The sequence below is a fragment of the Anser cygnoides genome, chromosome 7, assembly GCF_040182565.1.
Source record: "Anser cygnoides isolate HZ-2024a breed goose chromosome 7, Taihu_goose_T2T_genome, whole genome shotgun sequence".
NCBI classification, from domain to species: Eukaryota; Metazoa; Chordata; class Aves; order Anseriformes; family Anatidae; genus Anser; species Anser cygnoides.
Genome location: NC_089879.1, coordinates 32,011,830 through 32,031,027, shown reverse-complemented (window position 1 = coordinate 32,031,027; position 19,198 = coordinate 32,011,830). Strand labels below are relative to the sequence as shown.

The 19,198-nt window shown below is 37.4% G+C and overlaps 1 protein-coding gene across 3 annotated transcripts in view; it reads left to right on the top strand.

Annotated features, from left to right (window-relative positions):
- Positions 1-19,198, top strand: part of NRG3 (neuregulin 3) — a 406,747-nt gene that overhangs the window by 208,969 nt on the left and 178,580 nt on the right. The window lies entirely within an intron of this gene.

The window sequence follows — 19,198 nt, the reverse complement described above, 5'->3', positions numbered from 1 at the left end:
TAGTCAAGCTAAATATATATATATATATATATATTTATTGACCGAGCCTTATATTTGTAATTGAGCCATCAGAGCCTTCAGAAGAATCAGGAGTATTTTTGGCAGCTGTGCTGCTGGTAGTGCTTAAATCTAGAAGCAAGGTGCATGTGAAAATGAAAGATAACAGAGGAATGGGGGAAGGGAATCTATGGTTAGAATGGTGAGAATGAGAGTGCACTTTAGTTCTCATTCTCTCTTGGTTACTTGGGGTTTGATCATATAGTCATTTTGAAAACACCTGAAATGACCCCCTCATTTGGAGGTGGTGATTATTGAGATGGTGTGGAGAATTGTGTGAGAACACCAATAAGTTCAAAATCAGTCAAGTTAGCTTGAAATTGCTGAAGGTGATTTTAGCAGTTAGATGGCTTAACCCAGAACTGGATGAAGAGATGCATGAGCTGGAGCAGTGTGTGACCTGCCGTTGTTATTGGGGGGACAGAGTGGCCCACGTGGTCACATTATTATCAAATCTAAATAAAGCATTGGTTGAGGATTGCCTGCATTGAATTCCTACTGTCTCAAAGTACCTGGTTGAGATTTTGCCAAACACGCTTTTGACTCAAAGCTTTGACTCTTGCTTTTCAAGGAAAAGGCATGTTAAGCAATATAGGAGAAGTTACCATTTATTTATTTATTTTTTGTTTTCTTCCCAAAATTGAATCAGTTTTTCCTCAGATGAGCCATGTGACAAGAATATTGCTGCTGTTTGTTACAGCCTTTCATTTTGTAATGGATTAAAATTGGGTGCCTTGGTGGTGGTAGTGGTACAATTCAGCATGTCTCAGAGGTAGCTGTCCGCTCTGTTGAGGTGAGCACATTCATCTGCTGAAACCAACAAGTCTGATGGATCTTTGATTTAGTTTTAGACACCATTAGCTTATCCTCTGCTGGTAAAAATAAATCAACTGTGACTTGCTTGCCTTGGGGCTTTTATTTCTCATAGCTTTAGCATTCCCAGTCATTGTGGGGAATTTTATTTTATTTTATGCTGTGAATAAAATGGTTTGATTTGTTACAGAGCTCCACATGACCATTGGTTACAGGGAGGAAAGAATTAGGCTACAGGGAAGCATAACGTGATAGTCAACACATGTGGACTTCTCCAATGTGCAGGGTAGTTCCATAAAAAAAAATTTTTTTTTATTGTTCAACAGGTACTGTTATGGCACTCACTTTCACAGACTGTATGTCTTCTCTATAGTCTCTTCAGGGATTAATTTTGTTGTAGTTTTCCAGTCATAAGTGAAACTATATGATCTGAAATTTGTGTCAGCTCTGCAGCCTGAAAGCTGTCTTCATGCCATATAAAGAAAAGTAAGAGCCTGTAAGTAATGTTCTTTGGTATTCACACCAGTTAATTTCCACATTTTGTAGGTGTTTGGTAATACATTATATTGGCTACTTCTGTTTCATGCGCAGAGTTTAGAGTTATTTTCATTAGCATGCTAGAAGAATCACATTCACTCATGTTGTTTATATGCATTTGCACTATTAATTTGACTTTAGGTCAAATTGACTTTTTTTATTAATTTAGATGAGTGTGTAGTCTTCCAGGTCTAGACATTGTTTCATCCAAGCCAAACTTATCAAGAAACAGAGCCTGTCAGCTTCCCAATGTCTAGGCTGCCTAACTGTTCTACAACCATACCAAGAAAGATAATGTCCATTTGTATTTGAAAGTTTAGTGAAATTTTACTCTTATAGCTTCGAGGGTTAAAGATTATCCAGGGCCATCAAAGTTTCTAACCAACCTGAGGTAATAATAGCTTGGTCATAGATTGCTCTTGTAAGTACCATTGTCTTTCTCCTTTTTTAAATTCTAATGCGTCTACAAGCCTTTTCCCGATCCACATTCTAAAAAAGCATTTACACTATTCATATGTACAGGTCAAAGACTGAACGTCATTTAGCTAATTATTGGTGACTTAAAGGATGTCTCTGTAGATACTCCATTCGGGGAATGTATCATCAAAAAAAAAAATCGTATTGAGTCTTCTTTCAAGTTATCTGTCCTCTGCGCATACGTATGTGTTACTTTCTATTAAATAACAAGGGGGGTCTTTACAGATTTCTATTGGATTTGAAAGAGGAAAAATAGGTAGATTAGGACTTGTACTTGATCACATTTTTTATTTGGAAATGCAAATTTATATTAAAAAAACAATTTGAAAATAGTTACTCTGATGGCTCACCTCAAAAAGATGTGTGCTTTCATAACGGAGCTTATGGACTATTTGAGAGGTTCTGAAAAATTCCCAGCAGGCCAGTTAGTTTCAGATGGAATCAAACTTTTTGTTCATAAATTAGAATGATTAAATAAATATGTGAAGATATTTTCTTCTACAGGGAGAGAAGTTTAGGAAAAGTTGGCTAATACTACATATGTTTCAATGCTATGTATGACAGTAGTGTTCTGGGTAATGCTCCTGGAGCAGTAGTGTACAAAATTGGACATGATCTCCTGATTTGGGAGACAGTTTTTCCTTACAGGGGTATTGTGACGTCAGGTAGTGTTTGACTTTACAATGCAGCAGATGTGATAACAATATAGAGGACTTCATGGATTCCATAATTTGGAAAAGTGGGAGAACATTTTGATTATGAGCAGATTTGGGAAGTAGCAGACTTTTTGGCCAGGAGTTTGAGATAGAAGGTATAATTTCCATGCGCAAGAGGGAATTCTCCTACAGAACCAGGTTCAGAAGATATTCAGCCTTTTGAAGTCTGATCAGCTCAGATGCAGTGCTGGCTAATGCAGTCCTTAAACCTGGAATTATTTAGGGTATGACCTGCCCAGATGTCAGCACGCTTTGCTCCACTGGTTTCCCTGAACAGGGAACATAATCCCAGAAAAGCCAAGCCTGAGTGTAACTCAAGTTGGTTAATCTTGAGGTTTGAGTTATGAAGCTATTTTTGATCCTTCCTGAGAAATCAGTTTAATTCAGGTGCTTCTTCATCCCCCTTTGTCCATCTTGCGGATGTGTGCAGGGGTAAGTCCTTGAGCAGCATTTACTGTGGAGAACTTGAGTACCATGTGTTTATATTTGTGGGGGGGGTTGGGGGTTCTTGGTCATGTATTTAAAGGAAGTTGAGCTACCCGTAAGGTTCTTTGCATTTTAATACAACTGCACTGAACAAAGCAAATGAGCTGGAACTCATTTCCTTTCCTGTATTAATATCAATTAGCAGTCTGCTACTTCATTTTTCTTCCATGCACTTTGACATTTAGCACTGTAGTTCTTTTCATTTTATTTCATTTTTAGAAAGGCTTTTTTTGATTATTGAATAATTTTAAGCAACTTAATTATAAAAATGTAGATTGCAAGCACCATCAACAATATCTTTTGGTTAACTTCAGCAAAACTCTGCTTGCTTGCACCAGCTGGGGTTGTGGTTAATGTATTTCAAGACAACCTTAGGGTTGGGATCAGGTATTATGCCACTGAAAGGGAATAAATTATACAGGAGTTCCTCAAGTAAGCAAAGATGATAATCATAAGATGAAGAGTTGAAAACTAAATATAATGCAAAACAAATTTATGAAGAAATCTGATTTTGTGCCGTAAGTAGTCTCTGATTAAAATATATATCTATATATAAAACAAATCTGAGTATCATTTACCAGTTTGTATCGTGGCTACATACTAGCTGACATAGTAGAAATTCTCTCAATCTCTAAACAATCCACTAGTATGAGCTGGCCTTTTTTTTTGTTTCTTTTTGTTAAATATCACTTTGCTTTGTTGCTGTCTTCCAATTAGAATTTTCAACAATTCTTTGCTTATAGAGAGACACAAAAATAAGTAATGGTGTAATTTTTGAGAGGGAGTGCATTACTTGTAATAGTGTGTTTCATTTTGCAAAACAGTGACAGATAATCTTCTTTGTGAATAAAGCATAGAAATATGAATGTGAAGTGAAGAATTAATGTTCTGCAGTAGCAACCTGTGGAGAAAGAGCCCCTTAGGTCTGTTGACTAACCAGCTTTTGAAAAGTTCGTTTTGTCTTGACAGAAATAAATTAAAAAAAAAAAAAAAAAAAGAGTAAAAAGTGACAGTGTCCCCGAATAGGAATTATCTAGCTATGTATTATTTATTAAAAAGTATGTTAAGAAAATTAAATACCAAAGACATAGAATTATTTGATTCTGAAAGATATCTAAGCTGTCTATTAGCATAACTTTTTTTCCCTTTAATTTTTTTTATAAACCTTTATCCAGGGTCACTGTCTGGCTAACATGCCAGTTCACTTTTAGCCGCCAGATCTAGTGAAAAGATGTGAGTAATGTTTTAGAAGCACCAAAGTAAAATTAACAAAACCTCTTCCTTCCTGATGTACTTAAAGGTAGAATTGAAGACCCTAGGTACACGTCTAATGTCCTAGATAAATAGAAGTTAGGTACACTTTAATGAGGAGTGAAGAAGATCCTTGGTGCTTAAAGTGGCAAAATTTGTGCGCCTTTACCCTTATCTGCATCCTCAGCTTTATTCAGTTGGGCTTTATTAGGTCTAACACAGTTCTGTAATGAATGTATTTCTGGAGCAGAATGGTTCCATATATTGCATTGATGGCCTCCTCTCACAAATAACTAGTGATGGGACAAGAGGAATGGCCTCAAGTTGTGCCACGGGAGGTTCAGGTTGGAAATTAGGAGACATTTCTTCTCAGAAATAATGTTTAGGTATTGGAACGAGTTGCCCAGGGAGGTGATAGAGTCACCATCCCTTGGGGTGTTTAAGGAAGGGTTGGACCTGGTGCTTAGGGACGTGGTTTAGTGGGTGACACTGGTGGTAGGGTGATGGTTAGACTAGATGATCTTGGAGGTCTTTTCCAAACTTGATGATTCTGATTCTATGATACTAATGAATTTCTTGATGCGTGAAGAGGATCTTGAGATAGGAGTCTTATCGAAACCTTAAGAAAATTGTGTAACCCTCTTAATTTTTAGGCACATAAGAACAATTAAGCAGAAGATTATGGATTTATTTATTTTGAATAGAGTGAGGAATGCTGCACAGTGAATGTGTTACATTGCGAAAGGGATGTGTTGTCCAATGACAAACATTTGCTAAATAATATTGGAAAAAGAAAGCAAACAAACAAACAAACAAAAAACTGTTTTATTTAATCTATTTTTAGCTGCCAGCTTTTTGTTAATGTTTCTTCACTTTCTACTAGTTTCCGTATTCTCATAGTACCATAGTATATTCTTATGTAAATTTATCCAGCAGATTGGAATAGTAAGGAAAAGATTAGAGCAGACTTAATGGGAAGTAGGTTTCCTTCCTTTAGTGGTTGAAAAGAACTTATTTTTAATATTTAAATTATTTTGTGAAGGAGCTTTTTTTTTTTTTTTCTTTTTTCTGTAATTGATGTTCTTTAAGAACATAAGCCTTTTTTCTTTCTGGTCTGTTTTGAAAATGCAGGTGTGCTTTTTATATTAGTATAATTCTAGTTGGATGCTTCTTTAATAACAGTTACAGCTATTAAATTATCTGTGTATCTAAATACAGCTAGAGCTGGAGGACTGTCAGGGCTGGCATTTAGCAGGTTCATGGTTGACCAGCATTTCTAGAGTGTTAGATTTAGCTATTCATTCCAAGTGGAATGTGGGCTAGAGTACGATTCGTAGTTTAAAACAAGCATTGGAAAATACTGGTATTTACTGGAAGTTTAGTAAAAATCTTTTTCTGTTTGTACTTGAGGCAGAGCTCATCAGAAATGATTTGACTGATCGCTTTTTCACTGAGAAGAATTATTTTTTGTGTAAATACTTCACTACTTTTGGAACGTTCTTTTGGTTGGGGAGGTTTCTTTCCTTTCAAAAGAAAGACTGACTAGATACACTACGTCAGGGTTGAAGTAGTGCACATTACATGTGTATGTATTATGTACATGCAGTATAGCTTACATATATTCTAATAAAGGCTTTACTTATTTCTACAAGATTCCCCATGCGTTCATTGCAGAGTAAGGACTGGGAGAATGGGAAATGTTGAACTGAAAATAATGGGTGCAGTACAGAGCATCAGGGAAGAAAGACACAGGTACAGCATGATAGATTGTTAACCTTTGGAACTACATTTATTTTTTCTGTCTGCCACATTCTCACCGCATGGTCCTGGTACAATCACTTAAACCAGACCAGTTGTAATCACTAATTACACATTTATTGAGTGACTGACTGTAAATGCTGGACTCTGTAAGGGGTGATATATGGCACTTTGTGAGTCATTTGCTGGTCTTTAGGGAAATGCACGTTAATGGTTACTTCAGGAAAACATGGTTGCAGTGACCTTTTCTAGCATTCAGAGCTGCCTTTCCACGCTCCCTTCAAAGCAGGCATGACATAAGGTTTAAATCGGGTTTCTCAGGACCTTCTCCAGTTGAGTTTTGTTGAATGAGGGACAGAGATTGCAGAGAGATCTGGATGCCCTGTTGCAATGTTAAGCTACTCTGTAAAAAACAGGCTTTTTCTTATGGGAAATGTCTCAAGAAAAAAGGTGTTCCAAAGGAGTGTTGGGAAGATAGCTTTAGTTTTGACTTTTCCTAATATTTTAATACAGCTTCTTAAGCAAGTTTTCCACGTGTAATCTTACATTTTCTGTGTGTGCTGTATGTCATTCTTTTACTTAAAGGGAGAGAGGATCATACCCATTTCTGCAGCTGTTATCTTCCAAAAGGAGATGCGTATCCCATATATTGGAAAATAAAGTTTCTCGTTGTAACTGAAATGAAGTGTTTTGAATTTTATAGTTTGTAACAATGCTGTTTTGACTTAAAATACTGCTAAGCGGTTCAATTTAACTGCTAAGCTGTTGAATGTATCATCTTTTAAAGTTGCTTTCATTAATATATAATATGCACATATACATATGGGGTAATATCTCAGAACTTGAAAACAAAATAAAGAGCAGCCCTTATATTAGGGAAAGAACTGCTTAGGTAAGCCTTAAGGGGATTGTATGCTCAAGATGATAAACAGGAACAATTGTTGACTTGGTTGTCAGGATTTGAGATTTTCCTCTTAGAGGAGCTTGTGTCAGCAGCGTTAAATCCAGAAGTCTTTCAGGAAATGTAGAATAAATATTAGACATAGACATCCAGAATTTAGGCCATCTGAGAGATTACCCTGAAGTAAACAGAAAATAAAAATGTCTCTTGATAAGAAAATTATTCTTCCCCATAGGGAAGATGGAGTAAAAGTCTGTTTTCCTGCAGGTATGTTCAGTTTTCTTCCCCTTGGAAGAACAGTGAACAAAGTATAGTGTCAAAATCTGCAGTTAAAGTACTTCATGTGAGAAGGTATGGCAAGGTAAATCTTGAATGCTTAGTGAAATAAAATAGTGATCTTTTATCCATATATGGAAAAAAAAATGCTATTGCATCCCCTTCTGTATTAGCTTGTATGTGATTTAGTATCATAGAATATCCCAAGTTGGAAGGGCCTACATGGATCATTGAGTCCAACTCCTGGCTCCACACAGCACCACCCAAAATCAGACCACATGTCAGGCAGCCCTGTCCAAACGATTCTTGCAGTCTGACAGGCCTGGTGCTGTGACCACTGCCCTGGGCAGCCTGATCCAGTGCCTGACCACCCCCTTGCTGAAGAACCTTTCCCTAACACCCAGCATGACTGTCCCCTGTCCCAGCTCCATGCCGTCCCCTCGGGTCCTGTCACTGTCCCCAGAGAGCAGAGCTCAGCACCTGCCCCTCCGCTCCCCTCGTGAGGGAGCTGCAGGCCGCCATGAGGCCTCTCACTTGGGCTTAACAAACCAAGGGACCTCAGCTGCTCCTCATACACCTTTCCCTCCGGACTCTTCACCATCATTGTACCCTCCTTTGGGCACTCTCTAATAGTTTTATGTCCTCCTTATACTGTGGCACCCAAACCTGCACACAGCACTCGAGGTGAGGCCGCACCAGTGCAGAGCAGAGCAGAAAATGGCTCCCCTCAGGCAGCAGTGCTGTGCCTGATGCACCCCAGCTTGCAGCTGGCCCTCTGGGCTGCCAGTATAAACACGAGGAGAGCATCTTTAAATCCTGTTAGGGTGCACAGAAGTTTTTGGTCCTGTTCAAGGGTTTTCTTGTACATAATAAATGAAGTAAGAATAGGACCTGAAAGAGTATGGGCTCTGTGTTGAATAAAGCAAAATTTCATTTGTAAAAAACAAACTACTTTAAGTATTACTATCTTTTTGTTTCACCTAGAGCACAGATAATGGTTTTGTTATTTATTGATAATGATGTCTCTTCTGTGTAGCCTATAATATCATTTAAAAATCCTACTAGGTATATAGTAGACAAACTTTAAAAATCCATTTCAATATTGCTATGTTTACTGTGTTGTGAAAGTGATAAGAGATATTTTTGGTAAATAAAATGAGTGAACTAATCTCAGCAATAAAATTCAAAGCTTTCAAAATAAGGTGGGACTTTGTGCTTGTCATGTACTCCAGCTAGCTGGGTAGCTTTAGATACAAGGCTCTGATTTCATGTGGGAATTTTTTTTTTTTTTAAATGCGGATGGGAATAAAATTCTATGTTTTCTAGGACAGCATCTAGAACCTGAAATGATTAAGAATCACTTTATCCATCAGGAACATTTTAAAATAATTCACCGCATCATAACTCAGAAAAGTATTGTGTCCAGGCAGGTTTTGACTATTTCCAGAGAAGGTGACTCCAAAGCCTCTCTGGGCAACCTGTTCCTGCACTCTGTCACTCACAGTAATTTCATCTTCTTTCAATTTTCCATTGAGGTTTCAATCCCCATGTATGGGTTTAAGTCGCTGTATACCTGCTGCATTGTAGGACACATCTCAGTTTTTGTTTTAGTAATTTGTTACAAAACATTCTTTGAGATACTTAAAAATATGCTGGCCTTGGCAAATAGTGGGAAGTTTTCCATCCTTTCCTTGACTGAATGTTTTGGAAACTTCTTGCTAGAATGCAATGGATGTGTGATTTTGTTCACAAATGTCATATGCTCTCCCCGATACAGCTGTCTCTTGGCGATAATAGATTACCTGTCAGAATCTGTATGGTCCTGTAAATTTGACAAATCTAACCTTAAGCAATTTAACCATCCTTATAGTTATGAACTAAATTTTATTTTTTATTTTTTTTTAATAATGACTTATTCAAGAATTAAACTCAGACTCAAAAGAAAAAGAAAAAGCAGTCAGGTTTGTGACAAGTCGATCTGCTGGAGGGTAGGAAGGCCCTGCAGAGGGACCTGGAAAGGGTAGGTTGATGGACAGAGGCCAACGGGTTGAGGTTCAACATGTCTGAGTGCTGGGTTCTGCACTTTGGCCACAACCCCATGCAATGCTACAGGCTTGGGGGAGAATGGCTCGAAAGCTGTGCAGAGGAAAAGGATCTGGGGGTGCTGATTGATGCCAAGAAGGCCAACGGCATCCTGGCTTGGATCAGGAATAGTGTAGCCAGCATGACTAGGGAGGTGATAATTCCCCTCTACTCTGTTCTGGTGAGTCCGCACCTCAAGTACTGTGTTCAGTTTTGGGACCCTCACTACAAGAAGGACACTGAGGCCCTGGAACATGTCCAGAGAAGGGCTATGAGACTGGTAAAGGGCCTGAAACACAAGTCCTGTGAGGAGCAGCTGAGGGCACTGGGGTTGTTTGGTCTGGAGAAGAGGAGGCTCAGGGCAGGCCTTACTGCTCTCTACAGCTATCTGAGAGGAAGTTGTGGGGAGCTGGATGTCTGCCTGTTCTCACGGATAACCAGCGATAGGACTAGAGGGAATGGCCTCAGATTGCACCACGGGAGGTTCAGGTTGGAAATTAGGAGACATTTCTTCTCAGAGCAGTCAGGCATTGGAACGGGTTGCCAAGGGAAGTGGTAGCGTCACCGTCCCTGGGGGTGTTCAAAGAAAGGTTGGACATGGTGCTTAGGGACATGGTTTAGTGGGTGACATTGGTGGCTGGGACATGGTTGGACCAGATGATCTTGGAGGTCTTTTTCAACCTTTATGATTCTATGAATCACACTGAGATCAGCCTGAAAGCCGCGCTTGTTTTGTCTTGATAGTAGTACACATTCTTCTGCAGGATTAAAATAAATAAAAAATTGTCCACTCTTTTCTTTCTTCTCTTTGCTGTGTAATTTGTCATTTTTTCATTGTTACCATAATTCAACGACAGATTATGTTAGTAAGGCTTTATATTTTCCCAGCAAGCCCTTGAAGTTCACACATTATAATTTACTTTTTAATATTTTAATATTTAATTTGATAAAATGTTAAGATACATCTTACCCAAATATCATCTGAGTCAGTTTGAATTCATTGTGTGAAAAGTGTCAAATTTGCTCATCAGCTTTAGTGTTGTAATTTGCATCTTTTCAAGAGTGTGAGAGAATTCAGAAAGAAAGGATGGACGCTTCCAACAGCTGAAAAAGAACAACTGAAAGTCTTTAGGATTATCCAAAATAGATTCTGTCACCTCTGCACTAAAACCTCCTCCTGTTATCCATAGCCATATTTGTATGTAAATCTTCCTTCCCTGAGAACCAGCTGAACAATCTGACAAGCCATGAGGAGTGTGTGGTTGTGTGGTTTGTTGTTTGTTTTTTTTTTCTTGCAAGAAGAATCTGACTGACTTTGTTCCTAATTTTTTAACCCTCTGAGTGTTGTAAAGAGTTGTGCCCATACCTCCAGCTTACTTTTTATTTTCAGCTAAAAAGAGCCCCTTGGGAATAATTGTAGGCTTCATAGTGTGGACTCCCACTGTGTGCTCCCATCTTAAATCCCTCAATTCTTCTGTTTGATAAGCACATCTAGTATGAAGATTGGGTGATTTTGTTCATTTTGTTTTCAGAGGTCTGCATACAATTATTTTCTTTTCATGGATGTCATCCACTCTGATAAGTTTGTCAATTTTTGCCCTTAATCTGTTTAATCCTTTTAACAGAGATAGTGCCTATTTTTGGCAATGAGATGCATATATAATTGGTGTTTAAAAATGTTTTTGCTATATCTAATACTGGTCTTCAAGAGTGTATTTGGATCAGAAGGAATAAGATGTAAGGATCAGAATGCTGGAAATTAATATTTCAAGTCTATTGAATTACAATATTAAAACTAATCATTATAAAATAACAATCTTCCAATAATGATTACTGAGCATAAAATGAGACTGCTGAAAAGCTCTGTTGGTTACTGAATACTCCATTTGAGTATTTCTGTAAAAATAAGGAAAAGATTAACAGTTAGTAATATGAAAAGCACTGGGCAATAAATAAATTCTTAGTAAGCTTCTTATTCTCAGCAAAAGTATTGTTTCTTAAATAATGTAAATGTATAATACCCCCAATAGAATGAAGCATTTAACCAGTACATTTTGTCACTTTTTTTACCAGTACATTTTTTAACCAGTACATTTTTTACACTTTCTGTAAAAATGTAGCTACTTTACTTATCTTAACTGAGGGCAAATCAGTTAAGAATAGGCATCCCAAAAATAAAAAAATCTAACTTGTAAATAGCTATCTAAATAAAAATGTTGTACATTCCAGTTTGTGTTGAAGAAAACTTGGGGTGTGTGAATGGGGTTAGAGATAGAGCAGTAACATCTACCTTTTTAGAAGCATCTGACTGGTCGCCAACTGTGGTCAGCAGCCGGGTGGATTGAAGATGAAGTGGGTCTGAAATTTATCAGCTCTCTTCATCTTTTCTGGGGTGCTTTTCACATCTGTTTTACTTGCCATGGAATGAATCTTGGAATTAGGAAAATGCAGGGATGGTACAGTATAAGCACATTACTGAACACTGCTAGAAGAAGATGATCTGTAGCCTGAAAGCTGCAGAACATCTCCCATTTTGTGTTCAGAGTCCCTGAAGCAAGGAACTCAGTCTTGCAAGATTTCAGAAATTTTGGTACTTAACAGTATTGCAGAATTTTTAACTTTTACAAAAAAAAAAAAAAAAGTATTGTGATGCAGTAGTAGTGAATTAACTCTCATGCTTTACTGACATTAGTTGTTATTATACGCATTAAACACATGGTTCATATCAGTCCCAGTAGATTTAGATGTAAGGACTGTTTGTTGTGTTGAATTTTTTTTTCTCAAAGCAGCTTTACTTTTATACCTAAAAATCACTGTGAAACATATTACATATAATAAAAGTCATGAACAGTAAAACAGAGTAATTTAGACATTTTTGATGCATTTAGTTTTTCAAAGATATCACACATGACACAATAATAATATAGATGACTAATTTGGCATTTGGGGTGGTTTATCAAATGGTTTTAAATATATGAGCTCAGTAATAATTTCATGCCATTACATTTAGACAAGCATACAAAACTAGCAGTTGCTGTTTTATATTTCTCATAAAACCCTAAAGCATCCTTCTGAATTCTGTACATATGCAGGAAGAAGGAAGGAAAAGTTTTCCTATGTAAAACATTTACTTATGTACCTGAATGTGCTGTGGGTGCTGTTTAATATTAGCATGTTGATGGTACAATGTGATGTTACTCCCAATTATTATTTTTAAGGTATACATGGCATTATCTAGAGTAATATTGGACAGTGTCATATTTGGAGGGGTTACCAAGAAGAAATTTCATTCTCAGTGTCTGCTCACCTACTTTTCCATCTTAAGTAGACAAATCTTTTGAAAGCAATAGAAATATGTTAGCCTCTATTCAACTCATTCACATGAGTAACTCTGTTTTCTCTGACAAAATATTTTGTATTATTTGATTGCTTATGAAAATGCAAGTTACAGCTCTTTGTTTAAAAGAATATGCTTTCTCTTTTCTTTTTCCTTTCATATTTTAAGGCAAAAATTATAAACAAGCTAATAAAATGAAGATCTGAGCTTGTATTTTATTATACTTAGTGCTGGAAGTTTGTTGTAATGCAATATTCTTGCTTGAATGCAAGCTAGTGTAACTATAGTTTCAGCTGTTTTATTGTCTGCTTGGAATTCTTTCTCCTGTGTGGTCTTTTTTTTTTTTCTTGCCTTATTTTCTAAGAAATCCTATTGAAATTGCTGATGTACTCATAAGCTGCTAGTCTTTATGTATGAGGACTCTAAGAGGGGAGACAGTTTTGGCACTGGATTTTTATTCATTCAAACAGATGATACTCACTCCGAGACACACAAAGCACAATTCAGTCGAGCAAAAGATAGGTGTGATACTATGGTTCATTGGCTTTTCAAATTAGGTGTGTGTGATTCCAGTGCTGAGATAAACTAGATGGAAACAGGAGCTTGAGTCTGGCTATATGGCGTCATTGTCACAGTTCATGAGATGGCCCCAGAGACTTTGGAATTGATTCATTCATCACATTTCCTTTTCTGAAAAATAGCTGAAATAAACTTTTGGTCTCTTTATTAGCTATCTTTCTGAGAATGCTTGCTGTAACTTTCTCCAAAAGTGTATTGAGAAAGAGACTTTGAGTCTGTTTTGATTTATTGACTAATTGTGTTACTTGGTCAGCTCTTGTTTAACGTAATCACTAACCTAGACTGTGTTACCAACATTCCCCTTTGTATACCATCAGTAGCAGTCTACTTTCTAGCAAGTTGTGTCTTAATAGCTGGAAGCTTGCTTTGGAATTAAATACCAAATGCACTCAGTTGTCAACTGCAGAACACCAGATAAAGTGCCCAGAAGTAATCTCTTCAGTCTTCAAGGAAGCAGTATGGTTTCTCCAGGTGTGGTCTTGTTGCTATTTTCCTATTTTGTTTTGCTTTTAACACTTAAAACTTAAGACACAAGAAGGATATGATAGCTTTAGAAGCAGTCATTAGGAATCTAAGAAACTGTAAGTTACTTTGCTTTGCTGCTTTTTTCATTATTAGATTTTGTTCTTTGTAGAATTTTTCTTCGAAGAAAAATTTAGGGTGGCAATCATCTAGTCCAGACCCTGCTGAAAGGAGGTCCAGCTAGAAAAGATTGCTCATGGCTGTGCCCAGATTAATGTTGAACAACTCCAAAAATGAGGACTCAACAGACCCTCTGAGCACCCCATTCCAGCGTGTTAGCATGGGGAGCAAAATGCCCTTGTATCTACGGGATCACCCATCTTCCAGCTTGTGTCCCTTGTCTCTCACTGGGTCACTCTGCACCTCGGAAAAAAATCAGACTTATCCGCTCCCATTACATATTTGGAGGATAGAAATAGGATTTTCCTTGAAACTTCTGTTTTCAAGGCAGAATAAATGCAACTCTCTCATCATTTTAGGCCATGTACTACAGCCATCTAACCACTGGGACTCATTTCAATATGTCAATGTCTTGGCATGAAACTGAGCACAGCACTCCAGATGCTGTCTTACACGATAGAAAATACCCTGGTCAAAAAATAACCACACACAAAAAAGATTTTTTTTAAAGAAAAATAAGCTAGTATTTTCTTCCTTTTTTTTTTTTTTTTTGATTGCTTTTCATAGTTTTGCCCATACCAGTTTCAGTAACGGATTTTCCAACATCATCATCTTGTATTTCAGTCTGTCATACTATCTATGTCATCCCTGTTTTATAGGCCTGGTGCCCTTCTACATAGTTTATAATCATTCAGCATATTGCATTTGTCTCTTATCCTGTCTATTACTCTTATTTTCTACAAGCAATCTGTATGTTTCTTATTCTGAATGACAACAAAACCAGAGAAACCCTAATCTGTCATAATTCTAGGACAAAAAAAAAATAACGTTTTTCATCATGTAAAAAAAAAAGTTAAAATTTAGAATAGCTGCAGTAGAAGGTTCTCTATTTAGGACCTAATTTACAGTTTGCAAATGATGAGAATTACTGAAGCTTAGAAGAAAAGAGGTATGAGATTTGGTTCTTCTGTTTTGTCAGCTGAGCTTTGTAGCAGCTGGTGGTTTAAAACCTGTTTTTTGTCCAGTCAGTGGTTTATAGTTTTGACATTAAACAACTTAGCTTCTCCAACATGGATGAAGTGAAATAAAACATGCTTTGTGATGTTAGACTGACTTTTTTCCAAATTTTGTGATAAGGTTATGATAAGGTGTTTTGAGCTCAAATACTGATTTATTTTTTTCATAAATATGCAGTAGTGTTTGTCATCATGTTCTGTTTAGAAGCATCTCAGACACTACAGGAAGTTGAACCTTATTAAAATACATTCCTAAGTAGCATAATTAGAACACATGACCCATAGGCCAATGGTGCACAACCAAGTTTAAAATGCCCAGCTTGTAAAACCAAGGCCATTTGTTTACCTGGGGGTACACAGATCAAAACCTCTTTGAGGGTGGCTGTGAAAAGCTTTGTCTGGATTTTGCCACTTGTTGTGAGCTGCAGTTGTGGGAGTATTTATGCAGAGAACCAGTTTCCCTTTCAGCACAGGGAGGAACCTGACAGCCTGCCGCGCTGCGTGTTTCTCAGTGACTTGGAATTTATGTATGTGGGTAGTGTATGACTACGTAGAAAGCCATGTGAAGTATCTTATTCTCTGTTTTTAGCTGTGCTGTTTTTTCCAAGAAAACTGGATAATGTTGCTGGTATTATTCTATAAAATAAAAATTAAAAACAAAAATAGGCCCATAACCAAGGAAGGGCAGTTGTAGAAGAAAGAATCCTGTCCATTGTCACGGATTTGAGATTAAAAAGATGAAGAATTGTGCTGCGGAAAGGGTCTGCCTCCCTGAATTCCAACAAGTACCACAGGAAGCACAGGTGGTGCTTCAGCCTTAATGGTGGGCTGCTTTCTCAGAGGCGTTAGTATGCCCTGCTGATAGGGGAGAAATAAAAGTGTGGCGTGAAGCACGTTTGGTTTCTCAGCTGACCTGTCTGAACAGAATGTTGCTTCGCATGTTGCAGTGGTCAGGGGCATTTAGGTTGTGAAGACAAATACAGTAAGAGCTCAGCTGTTCCTTTGTTGTTCACTCTGCATTTGTACAGACAGGTGGGGATGCAGCAGGGAGCAGCACATCACCAAGGTGCAGGCAAGCTGGTGGTGTTTTACCTTTACCCAAGCAGGACTTCTCCAAACCAGGGCTATCCTTTTGTACTGCTTTTCACAGATCCTGGCATCGTCACCCAGTCCAGCCATTGCCTGCACACAACCTCCTCTCTAGCTCTGTAGGCGCGGGACTGCCTGAGGCATGCTCTGGTGTTGGTTTGTAAATCTGTAGGTGCAGGTGGTGCAATTCTGTCACTGCTGTAGGACCTGGTGTGTGGTGTGAACGTTCTCTATTGTAAGCTTTGTAACAAAAATATCCTTGTGTTTGTGTAGTTCTGAGGTAGCTTTGCTGACATGATTATTTTTATCAATCTCTTATGATTCTGCAGTAAGCTTATTTACCAGCTGCTTTCAAGATGTGTGTTCCTGGCTAGAAAGTGATGTTTCCACCTGTTATGTGCTTGATAATGTTAGGTAAAGAAAATAGCAACAAAAATGAGAAAAAGCCATAAAAAATAAGTTTATCTTCTGCGGAATGTTTTTAGGAATGCAATCTTCTAGTTCTTAAAATTTGAAATGCTTGAGGCATGTATAGGCAGATGGGATATGATCTTTGCATCTTGGTATCTTGTGCAAGATATGATTTTGGGGAGACATATTTCTATGTTCCTTCATTCTTCCACCCAATAGAAATACTACATAGAAGAAAAGCAACAAAATTGTTCTGTTTTGATCTTCTCCATCTATTTTCCTTTGTTCCTGTGAAAAATAACTTTTAACTTTACCTGTAATTTATAAAGGCCATCCACTTCTGCTGTAAAAATTAGAAGTCTGTAGGGGAAGAGGTGGTCATGGGGCATTCACATGGAATGGTCATGGAAACATTATATTGCGTTGCAAGTCCCCATCCACCCCTTCACCCCAACATCCTGTCTGGTTACTCTGTAAAATCTGGGTGAAGACTGTACATTTGATTAGAGATGAAGGCACAATGTCTGGTAACAGCTGATACATACTATTGTGTCTTATTGTGCAGAAAACTGAAATAAACAGCACCCAAAACCAGAATGGAGAGTGATGAAAGATGGCCAAACATTGCTTAGGGAAGAACATTTGTAATCTTTTCATAAATAATACTTTAGCTCTTATGACAAAATAATTTAAAATAACTTTGTGTAAATTTTAGAACTGATTTTCTATTTGTGCTTCTACCAAAAAAAAAAAAATCTGCCTCCTAAAACTGATGACCCTGATGAAATTCTACGTTTAGAATGGCTTGTTCAATAATGTATTGCTCTTAAAAAATAGAAGGTAGAGAGGCAACATTTTGAAATCCTTTTGCAACTGGAGTTTTATCAAGCTGTCTTATTTATCATTGTGTTCCACTTTGCATGTAGCATTTTATTTGGTTAGATTTCCTTCGATTAGACAGAAGGGTGTTATACCACAGCACCGTGATTTTATCAGCAGCATAGTCAGAGTGGCTGTAGCAGACCAGGCCAAAAGCCCGTGTAACCAGTGTTCTGCTTACAGCAAGGGCTCCAAGAAAATGGCTGTAGAAGTATCTCTCATACTTCTTAAAACTTCCAGCCCTTTCTGGATCAAGCACTTTAGGGCTGGTTGTACTTTCTGTGTATTTATTAACCTTTAACAAGTTTCTCCTACTTGAGTGTATGTTGAGTCTCCCGTAAATTTGGTATAACCTTTTACCTTCCTAAACACCATTAGCCAGGAGGTTCACAGCTCAGCCGTTTGTTGGCTGATGAGTCACCTCATCAAGTCTTGAAGCTGTTTCCTGTTAGTTGCAGCAGATGCCTCCTTCTCCTTATTACGGATGACAGAGCGAAGAATCAATTTTTATCACCTTGACCTTGATGACCATGTTTTTGTAGGCATTTGTTATTTCTCCCCTCAGACATGTCGTTTTGGAAGGAGACCGAAGTGTCTTTGTTGTACTTGCATATTTTTGGTACAGAAGTTACATTCTGTTACCTCTGCCAATCTTAAGTTTCCTTTCTCTGAATTTTTTTTTTACTGTTCCTTTTGTCATGGGGATCCAAGACGACACACAGCATTGATGTTAACAGACCAGGGATTTATACAATAGCAAATGAATGTTGTTGTTCCATTATTTTCCTAAAAGTTACAAACTTCTGCTTTGCTTTTACAGCCACTACTGATAGATTAAGGTGTTTTTTTCCCCATTTATATCTTTTCCTGTTTCTGTAGTGTTATTTTTTTCTTTCCCCCTCTGTCATTTTATTGGCCAGCCAGTATCCTTTGATTTTCATGATTCTTCTGTGAAAACAGGCAGGTCTCCCCTGTCAAAATAAATAAATATTAATTTGACTAAACCACATCTTTCCAAAAGCGTCCAACTTTAATTTGAAGTTTTCAGTGAAAGGAAAATCCAGTGGCTAAAACATTCTTGGTTAAAAGTGTCTGCCTTATTTCCATTGTGTATCAGGATTATCCTGGTACCTAGGCTGGGCTTGTCTTTATGTCTGTTTCTGTGAAGCTGAACAGTAACTTTACTTGTTAAAATAGATCAGTGCTCTGGAATATATTCCATAGGTCATATGGAATAGAAGATGAGGGAAATTACAAAATAAAAATATTTAAAAAAAAACACAATATGTAAACATTAGAAGTAGGCTAAATATGAAATGTGTGTATACAACCATATATGTTTTAAAAACTCATGGGTGTTTTTTGTGCATCAGTTCCGGCCATGCTGTTTGTATGTGGTCCATACAGCTGTGCCCAAACATAGCCACATGGATCTTAATGCCTGTGGAAGCTGGTTTGTAAGGCTGGGATCCTGATTTGCATGTGAAAACACAGTGATTACTGTCAGAATGCTGCAATCAGAGATGCGAGCTGGGAGTTCCACTGTGTCTATCATATATAATTTCAACCTAGAAAATTAAGGTGCAACGCATATGTACCTCTCATGCAAAAAAAAAAAATAAATAAAAATAAAAATAAAAAAGATAGATAGATACTGAAGTTATTTGTTAAAATTGTTAGACAAAAAATGATTAACCAGGCAGGTTCTAAGAAATCTATGCTCAATTTTGATAAACTCGGCTCAAGACTAGTTCGTAATTTTAATGATAGATAATTTTTATTAAGCATGTGATGTGATGTTAAATGGCACTGTGTAGATTGGAGAAGTAGATGACGGGGTGGGTTCCAGAAATGTAGTGAAAAAGCTGAATTTTACTATGATAGGTGAGTT